The following is an 8,652-nucleotide window of genomic DNA, read 5'->3' as shown; positions in this document are numbered from 1 at the left end:
GGTGCAATCTCGGCTCACTACAACCTCCGCCTCACGGGTTCAAGTGATTCTTCTGGCTCAGCCTTCCAAGTAGCTGGGACTACAGGCGCACAGCACCACGCCCCGCTAATTTTTGTATTGTTAGTAGAGATGAGGTTTCACCATATTGGCCAGGCTAGTCTGGAACTCCTGACCTTATGATCCACCCGCCTTGGCCTCCCAAAGTGCTGGGATTACAGGTGTGAGCCACCATGCCCAGCCTTTTTAAAAAAAAAAAAAAAAAAAAAAAACACAAAAGAAACAGAGAATGAGAAGGAACTCTTGGAAATTAAAAATATAACAAGAATGAAAACTTCAGCAGAAAGATTAGAAGACAGCTGGGTATGGTGGTTTATACCTATAATCCCAACAGTTTGGGAGGCCAAGGCAGGTAGATTGCTCAAGCCCAGGAGTTTGAGACCAGAATGGGCAACATGGCAAAATACAGTTTCTACAAAAAAGACAAAAATTAGCCAGTTGTGGTGGCACACGTCTGTAGTCCCAACTACTTGGGAGGCTGAGGTGGGAGGATCACCTGAGCCCAGAAGGCAGAGGTTGCAGTGAGCTGAGATTGCATCACTGCACTCCAGCCTGGGCCAGGCCACAGAGTTAGACAGTGTCTAAAAAAAAAAAAAAAAAAAATGGTTAGAAGAAAAGTTTCAGAAAGTCTCAAAAAAAGCAGAAGGAGAAAATAGAAAAATGATGGAAATATTTAGGAGGTAAATCCAGGATCCTCAACATTAGACTAAAGAGGATCTGGAAAAATAAATGAGAATAAATCAAATGTTCTTGTATTATTAAAGAAATAATACAAGAACATTATTTCTTTAATAATACAAAAATATTTCCCCCAAACTGAAAGAAATAAGTTTCCAAATTGAAAGCATCAACCTAGTACCCAGCTTCCTGAATTAAAATAAAAAAAAATGACTGAAGGCATACCACTGCACAATTTTAGAACATGAGGGATACATAATCCTAAAAACCTTCAGAGGGAAGAGGGAAAGGTTATAGACATGAAACAAGTAATAAGAATGTACTGGGGCCGGGCATGGTGGCTCATGTCTGTAATCCCAGCACTTTGGGAGGCAGAGGCAGGCAGATCACCTGTGGTCAGGAGTTCGAGACCAGCCTGGCCAACATGGTGAAACCTTGTCTCTACTAAAAATATAAAAATTAACTGGGTGCAGTGGCACATGCCTGTAATCCCAGCTACTCGGGAGGCTGAGGCAGGAGAATCACTTGAACCCAGGAGGCAGAGGTTGCAGTGAACCAAGATCGTGCTACTGCCCTCCAGCCTGGACAACAGAGTGAGACTTTGTCTCAAAAAAAAAAAAAAAAAAAAAGAATGTATTGGATGTCTAATCCACACTGAACTAGAAGTCAACAGAACAATACCTGCAAAATGTTAAGAGTAAGTTACATTTACACCTAGAATTCTATACCCAAATAAACTCCCAACTGAATGTGAGGGTAGCATAGAGGTATTTTGAGGCATGTACGTTCTCGAAAAATTTACCTCCAATGCACCCTCCTGCAAGAAGCTACTGAAGGATGTTTTTTTACCAAAACAAAAGAACAACAAATCAAGACAGAGAAAGACCTGGGATCCAGTTCACATGGACTCTAATCTAGGAGGGAGACGATGTGTGACGCCAAGTGTCCAGAGGAAACTGTGCAGTGGGCATATAATACAAAGAAGACTTTTGGGAGCGGCATCTCCAAGAAAAACAAACAGAACTGATAGATTTCTCATTTATTTGACCTTGCTGAGAAAGGAGTTTACTCTTCCCTTGGAAATGATGGGCATGAATTAGTGATAGATACATGGAAAACAAAGCAAATTTCAAAAATAAGATAATGTATAATCCTTGATTAAATCTTGGATTAAAAATTTTTAGGGCAGGCGCGGTGGCTCACATCCATAATCCCAGCACTTTGGGAGGCTGAGACAGGCAGATCACTTGAGTTCAGGAGTTCAAGATCAGGCTGGCCATCTGATAGTGAAACCCCATCTCTACTAAAAATACAAAAAAATTAACTGGGCGTACTGGTGGGCACCTGTAATCCCAGCTACTTGGGAGGCTGGAGCAGGAAAATCACTTGATCTAGGGAAGTGGAGGTTGCAGCGAGCTGAGATCCCACCACTGCACTCTGGCCTGGGCGACAGAGTGAGATTCCATCTCAAAAAAAAAAAAAAAAAATTAACTACAAAGGCATTACTGTGACAGTTGAGGAAATTTGAATAGGGAATATTCACTAGAAAATATTTTATGTTAATTTTTTTAACTTTTATTTTAGGTTGAGTGGTACATATGCAGGTTTGTTATATAGGTAAATTACATGTACTCAGTAGGTAGTTTTTTGATCCTCACTCTCCTCCCACCCTCCCCCATCAAGCAGACCCCAGTGTCTCTTGTTCCCTTCTTTGTATCCATGTGTATTCAATGTTTAGTTCCCACTTACAAGTGTGAACATACAGTATTTGATTTTCTGTTCCTTAGGCTAATGGCCTCTCGCTCCATCCATGTTGCTGCAAAGAACATGATCTCATTCTTTTTTATGGCCGTGTATTATCCCATGGTGTACATGTACATTTTCTTTATTCAGTCTACTGTTGATGAGCATATAGGTTGATTCCATGTCTTTGCTATTGTGAATAGTGCTGTGGTGAACATTCATGTGCATGTGTCTTTATAGTATAGTAATTTATATTACTTTGGGTATATATACCCAATAATGGGATTGCTGGGTCGAATAGTAATTGTTTTGAGTTCTTTGAGAAATCACCACACTGCTTTCCACAATGGCTGAACTAATTTGCATTCCCACCAGCAAGCAGTGTATACGTGTCCCCTTTTCTCTGCAACCATGCCAGTATCTGTTATTTTTTGACTTTTTTTTTTTACTTTTTTTTTGGAATTTTCTTTTTTTAATTTTATAGTAATTGGCTGGGAAGCCAATGTGCTTGGAAGGGAGAAATCTATGAGAGAACAGCAGGAGAGAAGGTTCCAGAATTACTGAGAGGGTTTTAGGACATGATTTAAATTTTGGCTTTTATTAATAGTATGAACTTATTGAGGAGAGGAATGGGATGAGTTGACCCAGTGACAAAGCTGTTAAAAGGATCACTTTGGCTTCTGTGTTGAGAACAGACTTCAGGGAACATGGGTAAAGGCAGAAAAGCCAATTAAGAGGCCACTGTGTCACAGCTGCTGATAGGCTGGGAAAGGTAAAGTGTGAGAATTAACCAATGGTAGAGCAGTCACAGTGACCCTGATAGGAGCAGGTCTAGTGATGCAGCAAGGGTGAAACCTGGTTTGAGTGGGTCCAACAAAGAATGGAAAGAGAGGAATTAGGAAAATGTTGAGATGTGTCTATTCCATTTAGTGCTGCAATAAAGAAATCTGAGGCCAGATAACTTATAAAGAAAAAAAAATTGACTGGGTGCAGTGGCTCAGGCCTACAATCCAAGCACTTTGGGAAGCCAAGGCAGGGGAATTACTTGAGTCCAGGAGTTTTGAAACCAGCCTGGATAACAGCAAAACCCTTTTTCTACAAAAAATTAAGAAATTAGCCAAGTATGGTGGCACGCACCTGTAATCCCAGCTACCAGAGAGGCTGAGGTGGGAGAATCACTTGAGCCTGGGAGGTCAAGGCTGCAGTGAGCTGAGATGGTGCCACTGCACTCCAGCCTGGGTGACAGAGCGAAACCCTGTCTCAAAAAAAAAGAAAAGAAAAAAGAAAAATATTTTATTTGGCTCACAATTCTGGTGATTGGAAAATTGAAGACTGGACATCTGCATCTCAAGCTGCTTCCACTCAGAGAAGAAGGCAGAAGGGGAGCCAGTGTGTGCAGAGATCACGCAGCCAGAGAGGAAGCAAGGTAGTGGATGGGGGGCAGGGGGTGGAAAATGCCAGGCTCTTGTGAACAACCAGCTCTCCCAGAAACTAATAGAGTGAGAACTCACCATTAAGGAAGGGCACTAAACTATTCATGAGGAATCTACCTTCAAGATCCAAGCACCTCCCATTAGGCCTACGTCTCCAACACTGGGGGTCAAATATCAACATGAAGTTTGGAGGGCACAAACAAACCACATCCAAATCATAGCAAGGTGTTTGGCTGTGAAAAAACAAAACAAAACAAAACAAAACAAAAAAAACAGAAAAATGGGGCAGTAACTAGAGGAGATGAGAGATCAAAAGAGAGGCCTGATTTTTAATTAGACAAAGTAGAGATTGTGTATTGATGAACAATCCATTGACTGATGATATTAACTGATTGATATGGATTAATATATAATTAATATCAATTGAGTGAGTTGGGAGTCTGTGGCAGGTGGATCACATGAGGCCAGGAGTTTCAGACCAGCCTGGGTGACAGGGCGAGACCCTATCTCAAAATCAATTGATGTTAATTGATAATACAGAAGGAGGGTACAACTGCTGCTGTAATTACCTTGAATAAATGAAAGAAGAAGAGCCATTGGGCACAAATGAAAGGGTTGCCCCTTAGCTAGGATCATGGACAGTCTACCCACAGAAACATCAGGGAAGGCAGAGTATGTAGACCCAGGTGCAGAAGGTGAGTGGACAGCTGGTGAGGGCCATGGAGGTCTATTCAGATCACTTCTGTTTTCTTAAGGAAACTGACAGAGTGATGATGGGAGAAGTATGAGAGGTCAGAAGAAAGAAGGGAAGGAATGAAAACTAGGTATCCAGGAGAGTGTGTTTGTTATCAGAAGGGTTATCTAGGAGAAGGTGAATGTTCCAGGGAAATGTGTGGTTGCCACACAGAATTAAGAGTCCACTCAAGGTTGGGGTCATTTAGAGTGAGCCCAGGAAGCATGGTTGTGTGTCTTTCTGCAATTATATTATGCTGGGTGGGTTTAGTTGGGTGCTGAGATTATGCAAGGGAGTGATTATAATGACTGATCATGGAATTTAAACCAGGTAAAGAGAATAGTGAGAATATAATGTGGGGTGAAAAGAACTAGGAAGAGTGAGCTGCAAAGATTAGAAGTGGTAAAGAAAGACTGAGATGATGGCTTGGATGTGAGATAACACAGTTTAAAGTAGGTCCATGGAGTAGAGTGGCTGCTACAGAGAGAGAACAAAATTGTTGGAAAAGGAGAAGTCAAGAAACCGTGAAATGTGGCTACTGGAAGATCATCTACTTGGATGCTGAAATCAGGTGTCATTTCAGAGAATGGCAGTGAACCTGAAGGTAAAAATCTTCAAAAAACCAGGGAGAAGAACTCAGGAGGTTCATGAACAGAGCATGCCAATCTGCTAACGTGAGACTAAAAAACTGGGGCAGGTAGGGTGGAGGGGGGAAAAATGGTCCAGAAGTGACCAGAAGGAGAAGGGAGGACTTCCACTTTGCTTCAGAGCGAGGGGTAGGAGGCCTGTGAACAGCCACACTAGAGAGGGCCACAAGGGAGCAGCATCCTCAGGACGAGCAGAGTTTCTATTACAGCAAAAAGAAGACTAGAAGGAATTTGCTTTGGATGACCAGGTTTAGCAATACTAAAGCATCAAAACATAACATCCAGTATGAGGGTGGCAGTGCATGCCCATAATCCCTTTCTGAGGCTGAGGGCAGAATCATGTAAGCCCAGGCTCATGCTTGCTCTCTCTCTCTTTATATATATATATGTGTGTGTGTGTGTGTGTGTGTGTATAAATATATAGGGTTTATGAATATATAAAATATATAGTTTATATAATATAGAGTATATGTCTATTTTATATATATAACCATATATAATGTCAAAGTCATGCTAACAAAATTGTGTATAATTCACTGTATTTTCTGAGGCAAAACATATTTAGTATCTAAACCTGTTACACAGTCACAACTCTTATTTTCCAAGCAGATTATGATAAACATTATATTCTATAGGAACATCTCCATACCCAAGATGATACCTGCTGATAAAAGGTTGAGAATCATGGCAGAGGAAGGTGATCCAGAATTGTCTCTGAGGTGGAACCAGATAAGATGCTGGAAAAGAGGGAGAGACCAGAGTAGAGAGACTCTCAAGGTTTGTTTTAGGGGATGGGGAGGATGAATATGCCAATGAAGGAGATGGGGAAGAGGACAAGAAGACATAAATGCTTCATTGAAATACAAGTTACATTTGAGATGCCTTTAGGCTAACAAGTTGGGCTGTCCAGGAGCCATTGGAAAAAGGAATCTAGAATTCATACAGTAGTGAGGCAGGAGAGACAGATTTAGAAGTCATCATATAGGCATGTGGAAGCTGAAATAGATGAGTGGGTGAAACTTCTCAGTCTTTGGTTCCAGAGGTGATGGAACAGCAGCTCACCTGGCAGTAGCCAGCCCATGCTAACTACTAAAAAATAATCTCATAATGTGTTGTCTATTTTGAGTCAAAATACATTTATTTTATTTTATTATTTTTTTTTTGAGACAGAGTTTTGCTCTTGTTGCCCAGGCTGGAGCGCAATGGCGTGATCTCGGCTCAAGGCAACCTCCGCCTCCTGGGTTCAAGAGATTCTCCTGCCTCAGCCTCCAAGTAGCTGGGATTACAGGCATGCACCACCATGCCCGGCTAATTTTGTTGTAATTTTAGTAGAGACAGGGTTTCTTCATGTTGGTCAGGCGGGTCTCGAACTCTCAACCTCAGGTGATCCACCTGCTTCGGCCTCCCAAAGTGCTGGAATTACAGGCATGAGCCACCGTGCCTGGCCCAAAACACATTTAATATCTACTCCTGTAATAGGTGTGAGCAAGTTTTTGGACATTGAGGCAGATTGGAGGTTACCATGCTCAGCCATATTGGATCTTATGGCAAAAAAAAAAAAAAAAAAAATCAGTGACACTGATCCTGTCTGTATTGTTCAATAGTGCCTCCAAAACATTCACGTCCACCCAGAGCCTCAGAATGTGATCTTATTTGGAAACAGGGTCTTTGCAAATATAATTATTTAAAATGAGGTCATATTGGATTAGAATGGGCCCTAAGTCCAGTGACTGGTGTCCTCAAAAGAAAAGGAGAAGACACAGAGACACATAGGGAAGAACTCATGACGATGAAGGCGAAGATGAGTGGAGACAAGCCAACAAACACCAAGGATTGCTGGCAATGACCCAAAGCTAGCAGAGAGGCATGAGGTTTCCTCCTGAGAGCCCCTGGCCTCCAGAACTGACGGAAAAGAAATGTATGTTCTTTTAAGCCACCCAGTTTTTGGTACTTTGTTACAGCAGCCCTTGGAAAATAATGTACTGTCTTTATCTAAAACTTTGATATTTGATTATAGATTGCTTGGCATTAGATTTAATTTTCTTTAATATCACATGAAAATATTTATTTGGATTACTGAGTTTTTTGGCGTAGCCTTAAATTTCACAGCTGAAGCAAGTGCCTCACTCACCTCATCCTAGTCCCAGCCCTGGGAATGTTTTAATTACTTTTATTAAGATATCAACAGGCAAGTTTCCTCTCAGTCTATTTCCAGACATAGATATATATCCAAATAATAAAGAGTAAAAGCAAGCATGATTTCTAAATAAAAGGGCTTTCAACAGGGATTAATTACATGTTCTCCCTCACTGAAGAAACACAACCCATCTCAGAAGGGATACAAATACTGGCATACCTTGTTTAAAAACAGCAGCCACAGTCTGTTAATTCTATCTGCTTCCCATGAGAAAGAAAAATCATCCCATGGCAGTTTAATTGGCCTTCACCCACATGTAGGGGGTTTATGAACATGTAGTCCCTTTGGGAAAATATCTAAAGAAAAATTCTTCAGAGTTGAATATGACTATGAGAGGGCTGGATAAAGTAAGTAGCAGTTTTTAAACAGGGTCCTAACTTTTTTTATACTCTTCATGGAGAGGTGGAGGAGGAAGTGTCTATGGCCATACCTCTTGACTATGGGCAGGCTTGTGACTGTTTCAACCAACAGACCACTGTGGACATGATAATGAAGCTTGGCAATGCAGCCTTGTGCACTAGAACACTCATGCTTGGAACCCTGAACCACCTGGTAAAAAGTCTGACTACCCTGAGATCACTAGCTGTAAGGAAACCAAATCACATAAGGCAGCCAGGTGTGAGTGTTCCCATCAGCAATTCTAGTCTTTAAGCCAGCCCAGCTTAAGAGATGAGACCTGACACAAGAAGAAGCAGGGATTATTCCTGTCGTGTCTGATGTGAATTTCCCCAAAATTCATGAACATAAGAAATGGTTGTTTCAAGATGCTTAATTTGGGCCAATTTGCTATGTAGCAATAGTAACTGCAACAGAGTATGAGAGTCAAAGATATTTGTATCAATATGAATTAAGAGATTAATTATCCAAAATATTTCAATCATCTACAGAATAGATGTTTGAAAGTTCACAATACTCTGGAATAAAATATTTTCTACATAATCTAAAGTAAAGCATTATTTGAAAACATGTAAATACATGTTGTCCCACGAGAGGTTTTCCATTATAACTTCAGAGTAATTAAACATACAAAGACCAATCCCTTGCTAATCTTTCTGTTCAAATTGCTTAATTATGAGAGCTTCTGTCTTCATTGTAAGACAGAAAGATAAGGTTAATAAATCTTGTCCTTTGAACTCCTGTTTCAAATTTTATCCCTGAGTGCAG

This window comes from Pan troglodytes, chromosome 2 (genome assembly GCF_028858775.2).
Source record: "Pan troglodytes isolate AG18354 chromosome 2, NHGRI_mPanTro3-v2.0_pri, whole genome shotgun sequence".
Lineage (NCBI taxonomy): Eukaryota > Metazoa > Chordata > Mammalia > Primates > Hominidae > Pan > Pan troglodytes.
The sequence above is the reverse complement of the archived record's forward strand: the minus strand, read 5'-3'. Positions refer to the sequence as shown.